The sequence below is a fragment of the Theropithecus gelada genome, chromosome 8 (genome assembly GCF_003255815.1).
Source record: "Theropithecus gelada isolate Dixy chromosome 8, Tgel_1.0, whole genome shotgun sequence".
NCBI lineage: Eukaryota > Metazoa > Chordata > Mammalia > Primates > Cercopithecidae > Theropithecus > Theropithecus gelada.
In genome coordinates, this window is record NC_037676.1 from 99716831 (window position 1) to 99743173 (window position 26343).

At 40.8% G+C, this 26343-nt stretch overlaps 1 long non-coding RNA gene and 1 other non-coding gene across 2 annotated transcripts in view; one reads left to right on the forward strand and one right to left on the reverse strand.

The window, feature by feature from the left end:
• Nucleotides 1-26343, reverse strand: part of LOC112629944 — a 496138-nt gene that overhangs the window by 389993 nt on the left and 79802 nt on the right. The gene's annotated exons all lie outside the window — the stretch shown is intronic.
• LOC112630920 lies at nucleotides 17404-17617 on the forward strand. Its single transcript, XR_003121033.1, has one exon. It is a non-coding gene; the product is annotated as a small nucleolar RNA U3 (small nucleolar RNA).

Genomic DNA, 26343 nt, shown 5'->3' on the forward strand with positions numbered 1-26343 from the left:
ATACCTAGGTGATGGGTTGATCTGTGCAGCAAATCATCATGGGACGTGTTTACCTATGTAACAAGCCCTCACATCCTATACAAGTACACTGGAATTTAAAATAAAAGTTGAAGAAAAAAAAGAAATGGAAAAAACGACATAAAGAGCAGAAAATTAATGAAACAGAAAACAAATTCAGAGAAAACTTACAGAGACAAAGGTTGATTCTTTAAATAGAACTTCATTAACTCTATAAACCCCTAGCAAGAATGAAGGAATAAAAGAGAGAAAACACAAATTATCAATATCAGAAATGAAAATAGAGACATCATTTCAGATCTAATAGACATTTGAAAGGTAATATGTATATGTTACGAAGAATTTTATGCCAATACAATTGAAAATTTAGGTGAAATGGGCAAAGTCCTTGAAAAACTTAATTTACCAAACTGACTCAAAAAGAAATAGACATATAACAATAGAAATATGAATAGCCCTATATTTATGAAAGGAATTGAATAATATAAAGCTCCCCACTTTAAAAAATAAGCTCACTTTAAAATGCAATCTGGATGGCTTCACCAATTTTTCTAAACATTTAAAAAATAATGTTAAATTTATACATATTCTCCCAGATAAATAAATAAAATAGTCTATATGTCCCCATTTGTATCATCAAGCCAGGATAAACTTGATACCAAACCTCACAGAAAACAATTAACAACAAAATCCCTCTCACAAAATAAACACAATGTTAGCAAATCCAATTCAACAGTAGGTAAAACGTATCATACAACACAATCAAGTTGGACTTATTTCAGGAATGGAAGGTTGGTTTAACATTCCAAATCACTTTCTAATTTTAATCTCAATAGATACAGATAAAGTATTTAATAGCAGTCAACATTCTTTACTATAAAAATTCAACACTAGGCACAGAAGTGAATTTCGTGATAAAGTAAATTTCCTGATTAAGTAAATTTATCTTATGAAGGTGTATACAAAATGCTGACAGCCAGCACCATTATTGTTTTGGGTTATTAAGCTATTGCATGACTTTTAGGTTTGAAGCCCATCCTTGTTTACTTTTCTTTGTTACTGGGGGCCGGGACTCTGCAAATCACATTTCCACTTTGCCAGCAGAATCCATGTTCAGCTGTGCCAATAAGGGGCATAAGAGGGAGCCTCCAAGGCTGGAGGAGGAAAAAGGTTTTCTCCCTCCTGTTTGCTTTCCATTTCTGTTTGTATTAATGCACCATAAGTTCTTCATCCTGGCAGCAACAGTTGTTCCTAATAGTGGCTGTTGGTGCCAGTTTGCAGTTTTTTCCTACTTTAGAATCTGTCTCGCCATGCCCCTCCAGGAATCCCAATTCCAACCCTGGAGTTGCTCCCTCCAAAGACCTAAGACCAGCCCTGGAGTTACTCCCTCCTTCAAGATTGGAACCCCAGCTCCAAGGAACCCTCTTCAAGGTTCCCAAGCACCAGCACCGATCAGGCAGTGAGTGAACTGCACCCAGCGGTCTATGATCTGAATCCATGGAGACCCTCATCTAAGCTTTTAAGTTTTATGGCTATCAACTTGTTCTCTTTGTGTTCCCAGCACTGGACTAGTAGCTGTTTCCTGTTGTGACAACCTCTGTGATACCTACTGTCCTCTCTGCCTCTTCTCTTCTCTGAAATGTGGTTAACAATTCTTTAAATTAAATTCTGTCTCTTAAAATAACTGGCATGGTTTCTGCATCTTAACTGATGCTGACTGATACAATGCTTAATGATAAAATGTTGAAATCTCCTCCCAGTGAAAAGGAGAATTAGCAAGGACACTGCTGACATCTCTTCTATGAAACCATATTCTGAGAGACCCAGCCAGGATAGTAAGACCAGAAAAAAAAGTAAAAGGTAAAAAGATTGGGAAAGAAATAAAATTCTTATGACAAGGTGATCATATGCACACATTGTATACAAAAAGATGTACCTATAAATTATTAAACTAAATAACTGGACTTAGCAAGATTGCTAGATAAACATATACAGGGCAATATAGAAAAATAAACTGCATTTCCAAACGCTAGCAACAAATAATGACAAAATTAAAAAAGTTTTAAAGGTAACATTTATATCAAAATTATGCAATAGCTATAAATTTAACAAAAGATGAACAAAGAATTATTGACAGAAATTTCAAAAGACCTAAGCAAACAAAAGGATCGCATTCACTGGCCAAGAATACCACTTTATATTTCTGTGAGTAGAAAATAAACTTCAATTGTGCTAAGCTAGTGAAATCTAGGGATTTATTTGTTACATGTGGTGTTAGACTACATACATCTATTAGAATCACAAATGTTTTAGCTAAAAATGCAATCCAATATGACATTATTTTCTCAGAGATCAATTATTTGTTTAGCCCCTTAAATGAGACTTTTATTAGATTTCATTTTAAAGAGTTTTAATTAAAAATTAGTCTTTTTCTTCAGCTTTCACTCTACTCATTTCCACAAGCCAAGAGGCTTTCCTATTTGTTCAGTTTCAAGGATAAGTTGAGCCAAATTGGTCCCAAGCCCATTCTCATGACCAAGGGAAGAAACCCTGGGAGGAACACCACTTTCATCATCTTTCTTTCCTTAATCTCTTATACGGTTTTATTAAAGGGCAGAGTATCAGAGACAAATTTGCCTCCTTTGCCTACTGGTCATTTGAATATCTGCTCTAATCCTTAGCTTCCGGGCAGATGATCATGTGATCCTCTCCCACCCCACAGCCAGGTGAGGTGTGACCCAAAACCAGTGACTTATGGGTTCACCAAACAAAAAAGGGTCTTTCTTCTGGGACTGGAAAGTCATTCATACCCATTTTAAGCCACATTCATACCAATAAGAAAGCAAGGAAACCAGTCTACAAAGAGAAGCCAGAGAGTAGTGCTCCTGTCTGGAGAAAAGCAGGAGCATCCAAGCATTTGGAGAGAAAGAATGAGAGAGACCACCTAGCAGTTTTCTGCCTCACTTTGAGGCTTGGCTATACTTCCTGAACATGGATCCCATCAGACTTCCCTGTAAGCTTCCAATAAGCCCCTTTCCCCTTGAGCTAATTTGAGTTTACTTTTGTCGTTTGTAACAAAATAGACCCTGATTGAGGCAGACAGTGTTATGACAGTATTTAGCCAGGAGTCTAAAGAAGACATGAATCCTGTCTTCTCTCAGTTATCCTTCTGTCAAAGTACAATTTTCAAAATATTAAAAACCTAAATTTTCATGTAGATAGATAAGTGAGCACATGTCAAAGTTTTATTCAGCACATTAATGAGAGAGGCAGTAGGATGACAAAGCCGGTGCAAAAGAGAAGATGAGAAAATAGGACTTCTCTGGTCAGAGGGAAGAAAAGGATTCCAAAGTAAAATTGCAAAGTCAGACACAAAATTAGTTAATGTCCAAGAGAGCAGTAAAGCCATAATATTTGCAGTTGTCTTCTCTACAGGACAGAAAATTAAAATTATCACCACCTTTCTACAATTATAAACAACCAAGCCCAAATCAATGTACAAACTATGTTGTATTCCCCTGGAGAGTGAGAAGACCCTTAGGCAAGCTTCTCAAGATCAGTGCTTTTCAAACTGAAAATACAGACTCCTAGGCCCTGCCCCCAGAAATTCTGATTCAGAAGGTCTTGGGCAGGGCCTGGGAATTTGCATTTTAACAAGTTCTCAGGTGACATCATTAGTCAGCAAGCCACACTTGCAGTAACATGGCCTTAGATGACATTGAAAAGTCATACAGTAATCCTTTTGCTTTGTTTCCAGGTTTTGCATAATTTTCTTGAGGTCCCCAGGGGAAATCTAAGCCTCCAGATGACAAAAAGCAAAATAAGGCTAAATAGCACTTCACTCTTGGCTGAAAATTTGAGTCCAAAACTGAGTGAAGAACTTAAATGAACAAATGAGGTTATAGGGAGGAGTCTGTTCCTACGTTGAACAAATGCATGTCCTTGACTATTTTCCCCAAAGCTCATATTTGAGATTCTCATGTTACCATTGCAGTGCAAGGAAAAATTGATTCAAGCTACACCACCAAGGAAAAGATACTAAAGAGAAAGGGAGACAGCAAATGCCTTCCAAAATCAAGAATGAAGCTGGCCTAGGCTGTCGTCCCAGAGGGACCTCGGTTTGGTGTCAAAGTAGAGAACAGCACTTCCACAGGGGAAGAGAAGAGGCAATAGGCCTTCTCCCAAGGGAGCAGTCTGAGCCTATTGTGGTTCCAAGGGGTAAGATCACCGGATAAATTTGAATTTCACATAACAATAAATAATTAGTTAGTGTAAGTATGTCTCAAATATTGCATGGGATATACTTATGCTAAAAAAAATTACTCATTGTTTATCTGATATTCAAAGGTAACTGGGCATCCTGTATGTTTCTTTGCTAAATCTGTCAACCCTAGCAAGAGAATATCTCAACAGGGCCACATCACGTGCACTGGCCTTGTAGCACAGGATACAAACTCAAATGCCCATGGGTGCCAGCAGGATGGTATAATTGAATAAATTACATTGCAGCAAATCTGGGCCTGCCTGCTGCTTAAAAGATGGCAGCCACCACACAGTTCCAGCCCATTTCCAGGAAAAGGGTTGCAGGCTCAGTGTTACTGGGTCTGATATTTCAAGATATGCCAAAAATGTAGTTTTATGTAAAATCTTCCAATGTTTGGCTGTTGGGACGTAATTCCATTTTTTAAAACATTGAGCAGAAATAAGAATCTCAACCTCCTATAGATTTCACTCAATTAGTTTTTTCTCAAATCTCACCAAAGCAGGTCAAAACTTCTCTTCCTGGGTATGTATCCTGGTCTTAAGACCATGCCAAGGAGACAGAAAGAGAAAAAGAGGAGGCCAATTCGTCCAAACTTCCCAAGAGGAGAAAATAACCTTAAACTTCTCCCAGATACTAACCCCTCAGTTTTTCATTCTTGCCTTGGTTAGTCTTTTTTTTAAAGGTTATTGGGCACATGGTGGTTAGCCCACCCAGCTGTGCTGCTGGCCTTCATTGGTAGCCACTCCTGACATGAGGGTTTCAGTCACATCTTTCTTACATTCCCTGTTTACACAACAGGGTTCTTGAGGTAAGGAAATTACTTACATCTGTTTGTGTCCCTAGTACAGTGCTTTGCACAGAGTGGAAGATAATTGATAATGATGAACTCTTTTAGCTTTTGTGTATCTGAAAACATCTTTATTTCACCATCATTATCTAAAAAATAATTTTCATTGGTATAGAATTCCAGGTGGACAGGCTGGGTTTTTTCAGTACTATACTTTAAATATGTTACCCAACTGTCTACTTACATGCATTGCTTGTGACAATTAATCTGTTGTCATTCTTATTTTTGCACAAAATATGTCTTTTTCTCTGGCTGCTTTTATAATTTTCTTTTTATCACTAGTTTTCAGAAGTTTGATAATAATGTCCTTTGGTGTCGTTTATGCTTCCTGTACTTGAGGTTTGTTGAGATTCTTGGATCTTTGGGTTTATAGTTTTCAATAAATTTGGGAATTTTTAAGTTATTATTTCTTAAATAATCTTTCTGTTCCCCTGTTCCTCCATCAGGAACTGCAATTACACATACATTCAGCCACCTAAAGTTGTCCCACAGCTCAGATGCAATATTCTTTTGTTTTTTACGTTCTTTTTTCTTTGTGTGTTTCATTTTGTTTATTCTCTATTGCTATGGCTTCAAGTTCACTAATCTTTTCTTCTGTGTTTTCTATTCAGGTGTTAATATCATTCAGGTATTAATATCATCTTGGATTCAGTTTTCATCTGACATGGAGAAGCATTGGATCTGAGTGGGACACATCCTCTCTAATGCACCCTACCTTTTCCGCTGCTCCAAACTTCACACAAGCATCAGAAAGATTCAAGACAATCTAGAAAATCTAAGTACAAATACCAAAAAGAAAGTGTTTTCTTTCAAAGCTGTGAATTATATAATGTGAGTAAGCTCAATAAACATTTGCAGAAGTGGGAGTATGTGTTAGTTCATTCTTGCATTGCTATAAAGAAATACCTGAGACTGGGTAGTTTATAAGGAAGAGAAGTTTCTTTTGGCTCATGGGTTCTGCAGGCTGTACAAGAAGCATGATATCAGTATCTGTTTCTGGGGAGGCCTCAGGAAGCTTATAATCATAGTGGAAGGTAAAGGGGGAAAAGATGGTGTCACATGGCAAGAGTTGGAGCAAGAGAGGGAGAAGGAGGAGGATCCAGGCTCCTTTTATTTATTTTATGTATATATATAAAATAAACATTATATATAAATATTTTTATATAGAATAAATATATAAATATGTAATAAATATATAAATTTAAATATATATATGGGGGTTTTTTTGTTTTTTATTTTTTTGAGATGGAGTTTCACTTGTTGCCCAGGCTGGAGTGCAATGGCATGATCTTGGCCCACTGCAAGCTCCGCCTCCAGGGTTCATGCCATTCTCCTGCCTCAGTCTCCCAAGTAGCTGGGACTACAGGCACCCGCCACCACGCTCAGCTAATTTTTTGTATTTTTAGTAGAGACAGGGTTTCACCATGTTAGCCAGGATGGTCTCTATCTCCTTACCTCGTGATCCGCCAGCCTCGGCCTCCCAAAGTGCTGGGATTACAGGCGTGAGCCACTGCGCCCGGCTAATTTTTGTATTTTTAATAGAGATGGGGTTTCACCAAGTTGATCAGGCTGGTCTCAAACTCCTAACCTCAGGTGATCCACCCACCTTGGGCTCCCAAAGTGCTGGGATTATAGCCATGGGCCACCGTGCCTGACCCAGGCTCCTTTTAAACCACCAGCTCTCACATGAACTCAGAGTGAGAACTCATTCATCCCCAAGGGAATGGCACTAAGCCATTCATGAAGGATCTGCCCCCATGACCCAATCACCTCCTACCAGGCCCCACCTCCAAAATTGGGGATCACATTTCAACATGAGATTTAGAGGGGACGAAACTAAATCAGAGTGGAATGGGCAGAAGAGACCAACATTCCACCTCTTGTTTGGAGGACTCCTATTTGATTCCTTTTACAAGGGTGGAAAACCTTCAAAATGAGATCTGCTGTTCGGCTTTCACTCTGTGCTTCCTTTGTGAGAGGATAGGGAAGGAACTGGAGTGGGGAGCTGAGACAGAATGAAAGGGAAAACGCTTTCTAATCCGTCTTCTTGCTCTCAAGCTGCAGGGTCAGGTAGACCTGGGATTGAATCCCAACTGTGCCCCATACCAGTTGTTTAACCTTAGCAAGTTGCTTTACCTCTCTAAGCCCCAGATCTTCATCTTCAAAATAGGAATAATATTGCTGGCCTCATGGTACTGTTGAGAAATAAATTCGGTCATATTGAACAATGCAAATAAAGCAATTAGCACAGTGACTGACATGGAGAAATTAGCATTCAATATAAGTTTGTTGTATGGTCATCACCCTCATTTTTGTTACTGTCATCACCAGGACCATGTGATTAAAGATGAAAATCTAAATGAACCACCAGCACAGACATAACTTTGAAGGTTGGAATTACAGGTCATTTTTATTTTCTAACTCTACTTAATATGAACATTTATTTGCTTTTCTAATCAGAAAACAAAAGATAAGTTATTTTTAAAAGTTGACCAGTGTCCTTTTGGGATTCCCTTTATCTTACACTGGTGAAAGCTCTCTTTCTATTTCTTGCCTCTCCCTGCCCAAAGAAGGAACAGTTATGTAGTTTGCAAGCACCCACAGCCGCCCTTTAAAGGTAGCCGCGCTTCCTAGGAATCTGAGAGCTGCAGAGAACAAAACACCTTTCTCCTGCCCTGACGCATTCCAGATTTGGCCACAGGCTCTCCAGACACCAGAAAGAAACAGAGGCTCCAGACTGGCTTGGTTACTGTGAAATGAAGTGCAAGAATACTTGATCCCAACCGGGGCCAGCAGTAGCGTAAGGTGAGTGAGATGCCTAGGGTGCAGAATGGAAGGAGGTGCCGACGGTGCACTCAGGTGACCCTGAGAGTATTGCTTCCTTCTATTTTGCACCTTAAGTACCTCACTCAATTTACCTTCGTACTGGCCCTAATCCCAATCATGACCATGTCCAGGACGACAGCCAGGATCCCAATCAGCCTCCCACCCCACCTCCCCAGCCCCTGGAAGAGAAAGAGGGTTTATCGGACAGTTCTTTATGGCAGGGGTACTGCCTAGACACCCACTGGAAAAGCTACATCCAGAAATCTGGGGTTGCACACACTGGAGAGAGCAAGGCAGCTTCAGGCTCCAACCTAGTTGAGACAGTGTTGTCATGTCCTGTCCACCTCCTGGGGTCATGGTGCTGTCTGGTGCAGTCAGCCTATCTCCCATACTGTACAGTGTGTGCCTTCTCTCTATCCACGGGGTTCTGCAGGAGAACCAAACCAAACAGCTCCCTTAGCCAGAAGCTGAGCTCATCAGCAGTTAACTTCCTTCACAAGCGGCTGCTAGGCCCCCATCTGTGTTGGCCTTCTCTTTCCGTTTGTCTATAGGAATCCTCCCCTCTCTCATCTGCACCAAGGTCTGTGATACTATTTCCTCCAGGGCGTCACAGAACAACCCCCACCCCAGTTGCTGCCCCCTTCTACCTGCCAGAACAGCAGTCTCCTGTCAAGACCCCTCAGGTTTTCTGGCTTTTTTGGTTTGCATAGATCAGCATAATCCTTAGTGTTGAAAGCAGTAGATAATTAATTTCTGCTAATGATTTTCTGCCTTGTCTCCTAGACTCCTTTCAGTAACTCCAACCACAATTTCAGCATTAAATGATTCAGCACTTCCCTTGCTTCCTAAGGAATTCACTGCCTCGTTTATCTGTTTGGCCCACTGAAACCTCCCTTTGTCCTTAGCTACAGTTTCCCTCTCTTCTTCTCTGACAGTTACTATTTCTGAGTCTCCTGGCCTCCAGCCCTGCCCATGTTGCTGCTCCACTTGCCCCTCTGCCCTGGAGTCAAAAAAGACTGGCAATAATAAAAAGAAAGTCTGATTCCTCTGTCTTTGGCATGCCTTGCAAATCCCTGTCAATAACTAGAAATTTAACAGGTGTTACTTTTAGTGAAGGTATTGTTGGCCAATTCCGCTTCCCCCAGCTGGGTTCCTTGAATGGCCCTTGATAAATGCGTGCAAGACCATGTTGTTCCTCTTGGGGACTTCTTTTCCTTACTCAGTCATGAATGATGAAACAGACCAGATGTGGCCCGGAGCTGCTCAGGTCCTAGGAAACAGCGGGAAGGATTCCCCCGACTACTTCCACTTTCACTGGGGCTCGCACTACAGAATGCAGACCTTTAGCCTGAGCTCACTCTGGCGTTTCATCTTGCTAGCCATGAAAACACCCCAACACAGTCCTGCCTCCTTTCCTTTAGCAATTGTCATGTGTTGGGCATCAGAATTATTGTCTGAAAAGTTATTTTTTTCTCTTACACTCAGACCCCCAGAAACACGTAGCTGGGCTAACTGAAAGACAAAATCTTTATTGATAAAATTTATACAGGAGAATTAGCATGAGATACCATCACACATTCTTCTGACTCTTTAGCCAGTCTAAGTTCTTTCTTCCACTTAAATTTGTCCTTAAAGCAAAAGAAGGCCTGATGAGTCAAGTAGAATCTGAGAGTATATTCAAAGCTTCCAATAATTACTTTCCACCCATCACATGACAGGTGACTGGTGACACAGATATTTCAGCATGGCCTAAGTTGGTATCTGTCCAGAGGCTATCAAGGTTATTTGGTTCCATTAACTCCAAATCAAGATGGGCAGTTTCAAAATTGCTTTCCCTGGTAAAAAAAAACTCTGTCTCCAGGAAAAAAAAAAAAAAAAAAAAAGGAAGAGGATGTTTGTGGGTGAAGAAATGTCCCCTGGGCAGGGAAGTACAAACAGACCATGCTTATATGACACTGAATAATGGTTAGAATAAATGGTTCAGAGCAATGACTAAATAGTCAGAGCTGCCTGATGCAGCTAAACGAAGTAGGATTTTCACCAGTGACTGTTTGATTACAATCCATTAAAAAGCTGACTTGGAGCCAGGCATGGTGGCTCACATCTGTAATCCCAGCACTTTGGGAGGCTGAGGCGGGTGGATCACCTGAAGTCAGGAGTTCGAGACCAGCCTGGCCAACATGGTAAAACCCTGTCTCTACTAAAAACACAAAAAAATTAGCCAAGTGTCAGGGTGGGTGCCTGTAATCCCAGCTACTTGGGAGGCTGAGGCAGGAGAGTAGCTTGAACTCGGGAGGTGGAGGTTGCAGTGAGCTGAGATCATGCCACTGCACTCCAGCCTGGATGACAAAGTGAGACTCTGTCTCAAAAGAAAAAAAAAAAAACTGACTTGTTTTGCCTCCTTGTTCCCTCATCTTCTAAGTTCTGCTTTTTTGGCCCACTCTGGATGGTTCAACACTCATTGTTCAACCAGTTTATCCCAAAAACATTTATTGAGCACCTATTCCATTAATAGCACTGTGCTGGGCCCAGAAGAAATACAAAGATGAAAAAGTTATTCTGTACTGTCAATGACATTAGAGTAACGATGGATATATACAAGTAAATAAAAAATTAAAAGTCAGAAGAGAAGGTTATCATGTTATGAAAGAGACATAAGAAAGAACAGAGGAGGCAATTTGCTCTGAGTAGATAATGTTTATTTTCATTTCAGTCATGTTAAAGTTAGTTGTCTAATGGGGCATTATGATTTTCCAAGAAGAAGATAAAGGACGTCTTGTTTCCCAAACTCATGTTCATGGCACAGGGTGCCTTCATTTATGGCAAACTGGTGACCCTCTCACTGAACTCAATTTGGAAAATGCTGGAGAAAGGCATCTATTGTGCAGAGGAATATGTGTTTGGAAAGCGAGGTTGGGGTGTGATGGAAAGAGGCCTCAAAATTTCCTGCTCAGAGGAAACTGGCTCAGCCTTCTTTGCTGCATTTGTGTTTCTCTGAGGCCAGAATGGTTGTCCAGTCAGTTTCACATGCTGGTGTGTTTCACTTGAGGCGGAACTTGTTCCTCCGGATGAATCTAGCCTGAAGACATAGTGAGGGTCCCTCTCCAGAGCCTTTGCTTCCTCTAGTCACTCAGCATGTTTATCCCCGGTCAATGGGCACAAAACAAATGTTCAGAGCTAAAATTAAATGAACCAACAACACATTGTAAAGGCAAAACCAGAGTACCCCTATTTGCACATCTGTAAAATGATGTTTACCATTTGCAAACCCAAAACATGCTAATTACAAAGACGAATTTAAAAAACACAAAGCATTGTACCCATTGAAAAGAGAATACGCTTCAGAAAATAAAAAGTAAAGTTTGTCAGAATATTGTTTTTTCTATGAAATGAGTTCATGAATTTTGTGTATAATCCTAACACATTTTGTAAACAGAATTCATAAAATTCAAAACCTGCCTGATGAGTAACAGGCCACTTGAGAAGAATGACCATCTTGGGACCAGATTCCACCAACATTCCTAGTGGCTAATAGTTCTTCTGTGTTTGCAATTTACAAAGTATTCTTGTGTCTGTGATCTCAAATAATGTTCACAGCAATCCTGTTAGGAAGTTAGGACAACGCTTGCACCCATTTCACACATGAGAAAACTGAGGCTTGGGTAACATCTGGCCCGAGAGAGTGTAATGAGCATCAGACTTGGCCCTGACACTCTCACCCCAGAGTGGTCCTTCCACTCCCCTGTGTTCTCTCCTGGGACAGGTGCCAGCTGCTTTAAGTGCCAGACATCCCAAAAGGACAAGGAGTTTCCTCACCCTCTTATTAATTCAAATACGTATTCATTCATTTAACAAGCCCTCACTGAGTGTTGGTAGGCACAGGAGACACCATGGTGGCAGAATGTAGGTACCCCCATCCTTCTCCAGTTCATAGTTAGCTGGAGAAGACACACAATGAAGCAAGCAATAATAATGGAGTGTGGTTGTACTATGACAGGGCAGTCACAGTAGTCACTGGCCTAAACTCAATGTACCCATTGTCTATAGCATTCAACTGTCCCTGGGCTTTGCAGCCTTTTATATAATAGTAATAACAGTCATGTCAAGGCTCAGCCTCAGAAGGATCCACTTTCAGGCTCACTCAAGTGGGAGCTGGCAGGATTCATTTCCTTGGGGCTGTTGGACTGGGGGCTCAGTGCCATACCGCTTAGTGGAGGCCATCCTCAGTCCCTTGTCACATGGGCCTCTCCTTAGGGCAGCTCATCACATCAGAGTCACAGAGACAGAATGCAAACAAGGTAGTCTTTTACAAGCTGATCTCCAAAATGACAGAACATCAATTCTGCCATAGTCTATTAATTGGAATCACTAGGCCCAGTCCACATACACACAGAAGGAGAGGGTCATGCAGGGAGCAAACATCAGGAGGTGGGATCACTGGAAGCCATCCTGCCACTCTTGCCAACAGCTAATTGGTAGTGTATTCAAAACCCAAATCCAAGTCTGTCTGACTTACAGTAGCTGTGCCACGTCCACCAAATGACAGTCTCACAGGTCTCCGATATTTGCAGAGTTAATTGTATTACATTTCCAAGGCATTATTACATGTGTGATTTGTTTCATTCAAGGTACACATGGGTAGATAAGTTAATTCTCATTTTATAAAGGAAAAATCCTGAAACTCATGGAGTGTAAATGACTCATGGACTTCTGTAGGTCATGGTAATTTTTAGTGTTGAAGTTAAATGACTTTTTAGTTTTGGAACCTAAATGATATGCCCAAGTTCACACCAGATGGAGCCTGGACGCAGGTTTTCTGCCTCCAAATTCCAAGAAGTTCAATGCTGCAACTGTATCTTCCATTGACTTCCACCTATTTTCCACAAAGCCCTCCCATACAGCTCCTAACCCCCATCTGTCTGTAGATAGCAGTGTCAGATCCTAAAGCCACCTAAAGCCCATCAGAGGGCACCTCGGGCTCCCACGACTTTCCAGTGTGACTGCAGCTCTGAAGTCACCATGACGAGCAGATTGGGAATCAAGCGAAAAGAGGAGCTCTGAGAATTTTGGGATTGTCCCCTGCGTGTTGAAGACAGATCTCACTTCCCTTCCTGGGGATCACAAGGTGACTTTTACAGAGTTAGAAGTGGGAAAATGTGTCATCCAGTACTCAAAAAGCATCAATCGTACTTTCATTCTTTTGCAGGTAGCTCTGGCAACTCTTCTTCTCTCTCCAGTCACAACCAATCACTGAGAACTCCCAAATCGCCTTTACACTCACCCTCTGCTGCCTACTCATGCAGCAGCCTCCTTACTGAGTCGTTTTCATGCCTCTAGTCTCCACCCTGAAATCCAATCTCCACGGCACCCAGAGTGAGCTTTCCAAACTTTGATCTGATCTTGGAACTCTCCTACTTAAAACCTTCGGTGGCTCCTCATTGCTCCCAGCATAAGGCTGATATTCCTTATCACAGTGCCAAGGCCCTGCCCATCTGGCCCCCTCCTTTCTCTGCCAGCCTTTGCTCTCATCATTCTCCCATGATCACTTCTACTCCAGACACACTGACCTGGCATGGCCAGTGTCTCCCATGTGCCCTTCTCTTTCTCATTTTCTGGCTGTCCCTGTTGTTTCCCAACCCCTGTTATTCTTAACCTGATCAAGACCTCCAACTCATTCCTCATCTATATTTAGCATCTTTTCTTTGTCATCCCATAGAATGCCTTGTTGTGCCTGTCACACTGTGTTGTTATTGTATGATCAGCACCAGAAGGAGTGAGCCTGAGTTTGCCTTGTCAGTGATATCCACCATGGCCGGATAGTATCAGGGCCATGGAAGTAACTTAGCAAACTTGTTGAACGAATGAGTGAATGAAAGCAATCTCCATTCCCATGTTCCTGGGATTAAAGGCTTCCATTTGCTTACTCACCCACCCACGGGTCACCGAACTTCCTTTAGTCCTGATGACTCCAGTGGGGTTGTCCAGTCATTGGTGGGGGCCCCCAGAGCTTGCGGCAACCTATTCATACATTTGTTTTGTCAGCAAACATTTGTGCCAGGCATGTGCTGGGTACTGAAATAGAGTTGAAGATGAATAAGAAACATAAGAGTCCAGTCCAAAATTAGTTCTTAGTCTGGTGTCTGGAGCTTATGCAATTTCAGAGTTCCTCAGAGAAATCATAGGCTCATCTTTATAAAGTACCTAATAAAGACACTACCTTGGTATTACCATCCTCTCTCAAATATGTCTGATTTTTACTCACTGTATCATTATCAGCCTATTCTGCTCATGTTCAGCCTATTCTGTCCACTGTTATATTTTTGTTTCACTTTTTAAGTTTTGGGGTTATGCGGCCAGTGGCTAGCAATGTGGCAGGGCTCAGACCTTCTCTGCATCGATGACAGCACACACACCAGATGAAGCTTTATTGTTTGGAATTGTTTCTGAGACAGTAATTATTTTAGGAGTTACTGGTGAAAAGCAATATAGGTCAGCAATATAGTCAACCATATACTTTAACATTTTATGGCCCTTTCTTCATTCCTTTCTAGTTAAAAAATAAAAATCCTTTTGAGAGGCTTAGGGGGTTATAAGCTTCTATAGGATTTGAAGCCATCATCATTAGAGTCTGCACAGTTCATACTCCAGGCTGCTCCAGTCAATGAGAGGAGAGGAACGCTCCAGCAGGATGAACCTGAGTTTTTTCTCCTCCAAGACAAATATTTATGTTATTAAATGTACCTACAAATAAATAGGTACATTTATTTATTCGTGTATTTATTTATTCTCTCACTAGTTCTAATATTTATAATAGTCATAATTATGTAGCATTGACTCAGTACTGTATCATACTCAGCACTGTATGCTAGCCACCACATTAAATGTTTTCCATTTATTACCCAAAACAGCCTTAAAAAAAAAAAAGTCAGTACTCTTGTTATCCCCATTTCATAGATAATGATGAGGATGCTGAGATTTGACAACGTCAGGTAAGTCACCCAGGGTCACACAAGGATTAAGTGGTAGCACAGGAATTTGACCTCAGGCCAGCCTAACATGGGAATTCACATTTTTAACCACTGCACTCTTCTCAATTCCCTTAATTCCAGAAATATGAGGTGGCTTACAAAAACACATTCAGTACACAAGAAGACAAATCAGTGAAGCAAACAGATAAAGAGGAAACTTCAGGTAGGAACAAATAAGGTGAAGTTAGACTTAATGTACTACCTATATACCCACAGAGTCCTGTGCACTTTGTAGAATAACGCAGCAAATTTGATTCTATATTTTTCAAAGAGAGAAATGTATTCGTTTACATGTTGTACCATATTCATAAAATCGAAAACAAACTAGGTGCTCAAGGGAAAAAACTATCTATCTTGATACTGAGACTTACAGAAAACTTCTCACTTGAGCCTCTTAAAAATTACTGTGTAACATAAGAATAAACTGTTGAACTTTAGAGCATCCCTACAGCAAAGTCAGCAACCATTCTGTAAGATTGTTTCACAGATCCATTTATAACACATCTCAGTGTAGTGAAACATCAAAGCCTAGGTTAAAAGGGCAAACCTCAGATTTTACAGCTTTCCGATGGCTTGGCTGAATCCCAAGAAGCAGAGCTCCAAAAACACATTTTCTTACACCAAGTCTGGTGATTTCCTCCCTGACACCAGTCTGGGGTGCAGGAATTCCACGCACCAGCCAGAGGCAGGCCTATGTCCTTCCATAAAGTGTACAGGTATTGACACCTTCCAGTGAAGAGCAAGGAACTCATAGAGGACAAGCATCTGATGTCTGTGCCTCAGCCCCACCTTTATGCAGACCCAGACACTGGCAGGGCTCAGATCCCCTCAGAAGAGGATTCTGGTGGCACAGGGTAATGTGGGTGATGCATTCTCAAAACCTTACTCCATGGAGCATGGCTACAATCATTTCAACCTGGCAAAATGTTTAGTCAGCTGTTACTAAACTCTAGGCACAGTCATGTAAAAATCAATCAATCGATCGATACATGGATTAAAGTGTATTTTGAATATATAACACTAAGCAGTGTCACATCCTGTGGGGGCCTCCAAGGTAAACCAGTAACAAAATACATGGACTTGTAGAGGGTTGTTAGGACAAGTTAGATGTTGGAAGATGTTGTCGATATGGCCAATGGGACTCAGCCTCAGCATCTGGAACAACTGTTTCTTCACACTTGCTTTAAAGGCAACTGCCAGAGTCCAGACATGGTATCCTAGAGCCATAGAACCAATTTGTCCACCTAAACAGTACATCATCATCCCTGGGCCCAACCAGGAGTCTGCCTACATGTATTAGTCCATTTTCACACTGCTGTAAAGATACTACATGAGACTGGGTAATTTGTAAACAAAGGAAAGAGGTTTAATTGACTCACAGTTCCACATGGCTGGGAAAGCCTCGGGAAACTTACAATCATGGCAGAAGGGGAAGCAGGTATGTCTTACATGGCGGCAGGAGAGAGCAGATGTGAAGGAAGAACTGTCAAACACTTATAAAAACATCAGATCTCATGAGAATTCCCTCACTATCACGAGAACAGCATGGGGGAAATGACCCCCATGATTCAATCACCTCCCACCAGGTCCCTCCCTCAACGCATGGGGATTATGGGGATTACAATTCAAAATGAGATTTGGGTGGGGACACAGAGCTGAACCATATGACTACACTCTTAGTGGGAGTGTGGGGCAGGCTGTGCTGCTGTGCCTTAAAGGACTGTGTGGTCTCTTAACTTTTGATCCTACACTCCATCAGTAACCATTTTACACATACGTATATATAGTAGATTATAAGTATCAGTTACTGTACAGTATTTTATAAGCAATACAAAACATTCATTAAAATAAAGATTGGGAGGAATGAAATATAAAATGAATACAGAGAGAAGTTCTCTGGAAGTTCTACTATTTTCTTACCACAGTTCTTTGTATCATCCTGCACACTACTCTTTGGAGAATGCTGTCTTAATTTAAGAAGCTGGGCCTCCTCTAAACCACCTCTTGGCACTTCCAGCAAGCTTTTCATCATCCAGCCCCAGCCCATCTCCCCAGCTGTCCCTGCTGGTGCTCTCCACCCATACTCCACTATCCACCATGACAGCATACACACCATTTCCTGCACGCACAATGTACTCTGTATTTTTTTGTTCATGTCGTTCCTTCATACCAAATGCCTTTCCTTCTTTCTCCAGCTATCAAAATTTTCAACTTTCAAGACCCAGTTCAGATTCCAGCTCTACCCTATAATTAACCTAGATCCCTTCTCAAATAGAATGAATCGCTTTCTTCCATAATATTAACCAAAATTATCCTTTCTAATCTTCCCAATATCCCCGCAAAGTATTATTAAGTATTTGCAGATCAGAAAAGGTTCTTTTCTAGTCAGAAAGACTATAAATAGCTCTTTTCTAGTCAGAAAGACTATACTCTCAGGAATCATTTCTATAGTTTTTTACTAGAGAAATTTCTCTGAATGTGTAGAGCTCCGGTAACCAAGAGGAGGAGCTGTGTTCTCCTCTCAGCATGAAGTGAGCCCTTGGTGTTCCTTCTCTGCAACTGCCATTTGCCATTGATGATCGTTCTTCTCTTCCTCTGAGAGAGTAAGAGGGTACAGGATGCAGTCTGAGTGATTCCCGTTTTAAAAAAGAAAAAGAAAAGTCTCTTGGATATTGTGTAATTAACCCATACACCTAGTGACTGATAGGAGCAGAATTTGAACTCATAACATCCCAGTGGCCATGTTCTTTCCAGCGCACTAAGTTTTCCTTCATGCCTTGGCTTCCCATGACAGAAACTGCACTCTATATATATATTCTCTTATGACATCTTCAACTAGCCCCGTGAATATATGTTATCATCTTTAGGTTGGAACTAAGAAAACAAAGCCTTGGAAAGGTGAAGTAGCTTGCCTAATGTCACTTAGTTAGCAAACAGTGGGGATGGTTCCAACCCATGTTTGTCTGACTGTAGATCCCATATTCTTTGTTTTGCCATGCAAGTGGATCTATTCTTCTCATTACTTGTTACTTTCACTTCACTTTAGCTTTTAGTCATTTTGCCTTGGCTTAAATAGCAACTTCAATACCTCTTTCCTTCAATGCTCTGTGAGGTAACTGAAGACAAGAAAATATGTTTCACTCAATTCTCTGGTAGCCAGTACCTACATATCAAAAGTATGTTTATAAATGTTAAATTGAACCCTATAGGAAGAATGATTGCAAAGAAATGTCGATTCACAGTGCTGTCTCCATCTCTAGAGCTTTTGTACCTATTGGCTTGCCAACACTACATTCAAAAAATATGGACAGGAAACTGAGAAAGGTGGAAGAGACCACCACCTCTTGCTATCTCCTAAAAGATAATTTTTAATAAGCTGCAGGCTACCCTTGAAAACTGTCTATCATAAGCAAGAGTGCTGGCAACATCTCCTGAAAGATGACAGAGGTCCAGGTGGCCATCCAGATGCTGGAACATGCCTGAGGACGTGGGGGGATGTTTAAAATAATTGATAATTTTGAAAATAGAAAACAGTTTATTATATAAGGATATAAAGAATAAAATATTTTGTATAACTATACAGTGTGTTTGTATTTTGAATTAAGTATTATTACAAAAGGGTCAAAAAGTTAAGAAAATTTAAAAGTTCATAAAGTTAAAAAGTTACAATAATCTAAGGTTAATTTATTATTGAAGAAAGAAAAATATTTTTATAAAGTTAGTGTAGTTCAAGGCACAGTGTTTATAAAGTATATAGTAATGTACAGTAATGTCTTGGGCCTTCTGAGAATGTATCTGATCACTAAGTGACATGATTGTAGTAAATTCCTTGCAGATGTTGACTAAGTCAAAGATCTTGAGATGAGAAAATTCTCCTGGGTTATCTGAATGGGGCCTAAATGCCATCATATGTATCCTGATAAGGGAGAGGCAGAGGGATATTTGACACAGAACAGGAAGCAATGTAACCACAGGGCCCAAGACTGGAGGAATGTGGCCACAAGCCAAGGAATGCTGGGAGCCACCAGGAGATGGAAGAGGCAAGGAACCTATGCTCCTCTAGAGCCTTTGGAGGGAGTATGGCCCTGCTGACTCTGGTTTCAGCCCAGTGATACTGATTTCAGACTTCCAATTTGTGGTAATTTGTTAGAGCAGCTATCAAGAATTAATACACTAGTAAGAACTTTAGTGCAAGGAGATAGAAGTGAATGACACAAACGACAAGTAATAATTTAGGCACAGTACTCAGCACCTCTCCAGTCCTAAACACGCTCAAAACCTTGGCTACCACATTCCAGGGAAACCAGGCTATCCCCCACCACCAAGAACCCATGCTTCTTTGGACATTCTATCAGTTCAGATGGAGGATGATTATTTCTAAAATGACCACTCCACTATCCACCAAAGTCCTGCAAAAAATAACTCTGTGTGGCTTTCCAGCCAGTTAAACCCACCACAATCACGGGCTTCTCTTTATTATTAAATGTAAGTTCTAATGGATGCTATCCTCACCTTCATTCTCATCCCTGTACCTCCTTGATTTTATCTCCTTAGTCCTGAACTCCCACTGGTTCCAAACCTTCCACCAGGCCATTCAGGAATGCTACCCAATTTAAAGCACCTTGCTATATCTTCAATCTTTTCCCCAGGCCTTTACTGCTCTCACTCCATCTGGGTTTTGCCTATCACATTGAGAACCCCAAGCCATCCATCCCTTCTATGGATCAATTCCTCCTCTCTTCACTTCCTTGCCCACACGGTCCAGATCCCACAGCTCATTACTTCAGCCGCTCCTTTGCCAATATCTTCAACTCCCTTACTCCATCTGTCCTCCTGTTGCAACTGCCTGGCAAAATCCCACACCCAAACCAATGTAAACATCTGGCCTTCCTCATCTCTACCTGGGCTTCTGGCATCCCTCGTCTCTGCCTAAGCTTCTGAGCAGTGGTGAAGAAAATCAAAATATCCATCAAAACTCTAGCTAATCATGGTCTCTGGCCTTACCTGGATCCTTAAGATAGTCTTTGCATTTTTCTAGTTAGCTTTCTCGGCAGTGGCTATATCAAACCTTCTCCACTCTTACCAAAGCCCCTATGACTTCTTTACACTCTCAGCCTTGTGCATTTATTTATTCATTCATTGTTTCTTTCAACAAATATCGGTTGGGTGTCAACCATGTGCCAGACACTGCACTAAGCATAAGCAAAACACAGTGAAAAGACAGACATTGCCGCTGCTCTAACAGGACTTAATAAGCTACCAGAAAATACTCTCTCAGCAGACCACCTTTCTGTGAGAGGGGACACAGAAGCTATCTGAGGATTATTTCCACCTTCCTGTCCCCAGACTCATGTCATTACACCTTCCTTCTATCCTCCTTTTTTGTACAAAGAAAATCATGTTTCTCTTGTCAACAACCAGTCTCTTGGCCAATGCTCCAAGGTCCCTCACATCCCCACTCCTTGAACTCCTTGTTCTCTAAGTTATCCCTCTATCTTGAATTGCTGCCCTTTCTTTCTCTTTCCAATGTCTTTTCACCACCAGTGTTTAAAAGGCCTTAGGTCTTTTCCATCTAAAATATATATATATAATTACTCTCCCAAGCTGCTGTCTTATTTTTCTCCTATTTACAGGTGAACTCCTTTAAAGAGTTGTCTGCATCCCTATTCTCTGCTTCTTGCTTCCCAGTCCCCCAAACACCCACTATAATTTGGCATATGCTCCACTCCCAGGCCCCATCTTTCCTGACATCTGTATAGGATTCGACACTGTTGATTACTCCCCACTTTTTGAAACACTACTCCTTTAGTTTCCATAACACTACACTCTTCTGGTTTGTCTTCTGTCTCTCTGTGATAAGCAGAATTCTAAATGTGTACTCTCAAAATTCTCATCGTTCAATTATTCAATTAAACACTGATCTAGTTTTTGCTGTGAGAAGACTTTACAGATGGAGCTCTGGTTACTAATCAGCTGACCTTTCAATAGGGAGAGTGACCTGGATTATTCAAGTGAGACCAATGTAACCACATCTGCCCTGAAAAGCGGAAGAGGAAGGCAGAAGAGTCGGTCAGAGAGATGTGGCAATAGAGAGTCAAAATGTGAAAAGGACTGTGCTGCCATTGCCAGCTTTGAAGGGAGTCATGAGCCAGGGAGTGTGAGTAGCCTCTAGAAGCTGAGGACATCTTCCATTCAGCAAGGAACTTTGCCAATAACCTGAGAGCGCCTGGAAATGGATGCTCCCTGCTGGGACTTCCAGCAAGGACTGCAGCTCTGCTAACTCTTTGATTTCAGTCTGCTGAAACTCTAAGCTAAGAACAAACTAAAAACCAGCTGAGTCATGCTGTGCCTAGACTCCTGACCTACAGAACTGAGATAACAAATGGATATTATTTTTAAATGATGAATTTGTGTTCATTTGTTATGGCCACTTTCAAAAACTAATACATTCTCTATCTGCTCCCTCTCTGCCTCTTTGTAGACCTCTCTTCCTCCATCTGTCCCTTAAACATCATTTTCCGTTCTACTAATTCTCACTGAGTAATATTATTAGCTCTATGCTTCCATTTCTATCTATATGCTACTAAATCCATAAGCCATAACTCTTTATCAGATATCTTTGCTGAGTTCCAAACCAATAAATCCAGCTGTCCGATAGATGTCTCCATCCATATGACTCAGAGGCACCTAAAACTCAACATATCCAAACTTGAACTCATTATCTACCTCTATAGCTGCTCTTACTCCTGAGACCTCTATGGTGTAATAGTTATCCAGCTGCCAAAGTCTAAACCAGAGCCTCATCCTGGCTTCTTCCTCTTCTTCGATGCTAAATCAAATCCCCACATACTATCCATTCCAACTCCTAATTTCCTCTAATCCTTCTACTTCCCTCAATTTTTGCAGCACAAGTCACCATCATCTCTCATCCATGCTACTGCAAAAGCTCCTTACTGGTCTCCTTCTCTCCAGTGATACATCCTCCAGTTCATTCTCCCAGCTGCAGTCAAAATATCACTCCTGAGATAAAAAATCACTCTCCTTGAGGGGAATAGAATAGAGTAATATGATTAGAGACCACGTTACCTTTCTGAAGAGTGAAGCCAAGAAAATCATCCATAACTAGGGCAAAAAGATTAAAAAAAAAAAAAAAGATGAAGGAAAAAGTAAGAGACGTGGAGGATTACTTCATGAAGCCCAGTATCACCTATGATTTTTCAAATGTGGGACTGGGAAGTAATTTTTAACATAAGAAAATATTCCAAAGTTCTAGAAAGGAATTTCCAAGTGCCCTAGACTATTAACAAAAAAAGACCCATGCTCAGGCATATCCTAATAAAATTTCTCATCAGATGCCTAAACACCAGGGAGAAATATATTGAATCTACTAACAGAAAACAATTTTAAATCTAGAATCCCATTTTCATCCAAACTGACTAATAGAAGGCAAAAAGAAAATATTTTCAAATATACATAAAACCCACTTCTCTAAACGAATTGTCTATGGCGTAAACTATGCCAGTATTTTAATTAGCCTCATACAATTCTAGAAAGTCAAGTCACCTCTGACGGATTAGAGCAAAATTAAAAATGTTATTTTACCATGACTTGTAAGCAAAGAAACCAGGATCACTTACAGTTAAATCTAAATAAGTTCGTGCATGTTTTGCAGCTGATTAGATTTTAGAATTTTGCTATCTCTGGGATAGATTATACTTTGATTCTTTGAATCACAATGGGATGAATTTCAGAACACCAAAAGACAGGCTGATCAAAGGGTTTCACCACCCTTTATTCACTATCACATGCAATGCTTAAATAATATTTAGATATTGCCCATATTGATTTCAGCCCTCTGCCCAAACATTGGAAACACCAATTATGTAAAGAGTCCCAGGATCCAGAGCTGGGGTTGCTTGCATAGTGCTTAAGGGTAGAGTATACAAAGAATGCCAGGAGTCTGATGCCAAGCCCTGCAGGGAACTTTCAGGTTATAATTCCAGCAAGCCAATTATAGACCTGTGGTTAAATTTACTTAAAACCACCACCCAGGGCGAAATCCACTGTGAACTCCAGCCATGGCAAAATTCCATTACAACTTCCTTCTGATACAAAGGCACATAATGAAAGAGCAAGCAATCAAGAGTCCCAACCAAAAGACTTCAAGTGGGGCCTCGCAGATAGTTTTTCTCCATTTCCCAGATCTTGCAGGATAGGGTTGTAGAGCCCTTGGACACGCTGCTGAAAAACAATGGTCACCATTAGCATCCACTGTTTATTCCAGGATTTTGTTTTGTTACTGGCTATAAGAATAGTTACACCAAAACCTTTCTATGCTACATGAGTGACACAGTGGAAGCTATTTTAATATTATAAACTCATATGATATTTCAATTTAACTCTAATTTTATCTTTTCTTGTCTGATTTTATGTAATCATTTACTGATTCATTTTTTTCCAAGAGACCACCTTTTCTCCTGTTTTCTGTATAATTGGTCTTAGCAGTTTTAATACACTCTTACTATATGTTGTCACCAGGTGTTTAAATTATAATATTCTTCAAAACTTTAAAAATCTTAATTTTTCCACAAAAAAAAAAATCAACAAATTCACTAAGGCAGAAATAAAACACATTAAAAACTCACAACTCAGTGGCTCATGCCTGTAATCCCAGCACTTTGGGAGGCCGAGGCGGGCGGATCACAAGGTCAGGAGATCGATACCATCTTGGCTAACACGGTGAAACCCCGTCTCTGCTAAACATACAAAAAATTAGCCGGGTGTGGTGTCAGCGCCTATAGTCCCAGCTACTTGGGAGGCTGAGACAGGAGAATGGCATGAACCCGGGAGGCGAAGGTTGCAGTGAGCCAAGATCGCGCCACTGCACTCCAGCCTGGGCAATGAGCAAGACTCCATTTCAGAAAAAAAAACAAAAACAAAAACTCACAACTAGAGAAGGGCACCTCTGAGGTAGGGTGAATAATGGCCCCATAAAGTGTCCACATCCTAGTTACCACAACCTGTGAATATGTTACTCTATGGATAGAAGAACTTTGCAGATATAATTAAGTTAATGATCTTGAGATGGGGAGAGTACGCTGGATTATCTAGGTAGGATGAACGATGAAATCACAAGTGTTCTTATAAGAGGAAAGAAAGGGCAACGTGGCGACAAAAGCAGAGATTGGAATGGCGTGCTTTGAAGGTGAAAAAAGGGTCCACAAGCCAAGGAGTCGGGCAGCCACTAGAAGGGGAAAAAGGCAAAGAAACAGATTCTCCCCTCAGAGCCTTCAAAATAAACTAGACTTACCAATACCTTGACTTTAGCCCAGTGAGAACTGATTCCATACTTACGACCTTTGGAACTATAGGAGAAAAAAAATGTGTTGTTTTACATCACTAAATTTGTGGTAGTTTATCATAGCTTCAGTAGGAAACTAATATAACCACCCACACACACACACACACACACACAGCCACCTAATTTATTTGGAAATTCAAAAACGCTTTTCAAAAAAACTAGTTAATTAAAGAGTAATTACAAACTATTTAGAAAGGAAAGGGTGTACTACATATTGGAGGTTAAGGAATTTGGCCACTGTAGTAAGAAAAAAAAAATGTAGAGAGGATTCTGAGAAGACAGCAGAGTAGGAAGCACCAGTAATATGTCCCCCTATCTAGACAAAAATTGCACTGGCAGGATCTGTCTGATTTAACTATTTTCAAACACTGGAGTTTGCAACTCCAGGGGAAGGCTTGAATGGTAAATTGCATTAATTTTGATCAATTTCAGCTCTTAGCCCAGTAGCAGCTACCCATCCCCCACCCCTCAGCCCCATGGCAGGTGGTTGTGCATGGGTTCCTAGAGCAATCCGCACACAACTTGCAGGAACCAAAGTGAGCAAAAAACATTCTGTCCTCCAGATATCAGAGATCTGTGCTCTGTGCTTTGATTGCTAATTTCTGCTTCTGACCAAAGAGGTGCAAAAAAGTGTTGGCAAGCTCTTCCTTCTCTGCCTGAAATGATGTCCAAGTGATTTATTTATTTATTTATTTATTTGGAGATGGAGTCTCACTCTGTCACCCAGGCTGGAGTGCAGTGGCATGATCTCGGCTCACTGCAACCTCCGCCTCCTGAGTTCAAGCGATTCTCCCGCCTCAGCCTCCCAAATAACTGGGATTACAGGCACAACAGGTGCCACCACGCCCAACTAATTTTTTTTTGTACTTTTAGTAGAGACAGGGCTTCACTAATGTTGGCCAGGCTGGTCTCAAACTCCTGACCTCGTGACCACCCTGCCTTGGCCTCCGAAAGTGCTGCGATTACAGGCATGAGCCACTGCGCTTGACTCCAAGGAATTTAAAGTGCCCTTTCCACCTTCTTTTTTCTATTTTTTCACTTTTTGGAGCCAGATATTAGACACTGGAATATTTAAAAATAACTGCATATGCAGGGAGAATTAGAAAGTGACCAAACATGCCCAGGGAAAGGCACAGGCTCAGAAAAGACTTGAGAAGATGTTGAGTTTACACTTCAGGCTGATCCTTGGCACAGAGACAACCCATAACAATCAAATCCAAAACAATTAAAAATAACAAAACCCAGCAAACCCTGGGAGAAGGGGAGAATTTGATTTCCAAAGTTACCACATTATTAGATTTAAATGTCTAATTTTTAACAAAAATTCACAAAACTCAAATGAACAGCAAAGAAAGGCCCATTCAAAGGGAGAAAAAAAAAAACAACAGAACTGCCCCTCAACAAGATCTGATGGCAGATCTTCTCATCAAAGACTTTAAAACCACTCTTTTAAAGATGCCCAAAGAACTAAAGGAAGATGTGAAGAAAGTCAAGAAAATGATGTATGAACAAAATGGAAATATCAATAAAGAGAAAAACCTAAAGTGAAATCAAAAAGAAATGCTGGTGCTGAAAAACACAATAACTGAAATGAAGAATTTACTAGAGGGATTTCAAGTCAGATTTGAATAGGCAGAAGAAAGAATCTGCAAAAACTTGAAGATAGGACAATGGACATTATTGAGTCTGAGGAGCTGAAAGAAAAAGATTACAAGAAAGTGAACAGAATATAAGACACTTCTGGGACACCATCAAGTGGACCAACACATGCATTGTGGGAATCTCAGTAGAAGAGAAAGACATAAGGACACAGAGAATGTTTGAATAAATAATGGTTGAAAACTTTGAAAATTTGATGAAAGACATGAACATAAATATCCCAGAAGCTCAATAAACTCCAAGTAAAATGAACTCAGAGACCAACACCAAGGTATGATCAAACTTTGAAAAGACAAAAAGAGAGCAGCAGGAGAGCTCCTGAGAGCAGCAAGAGAGAAGC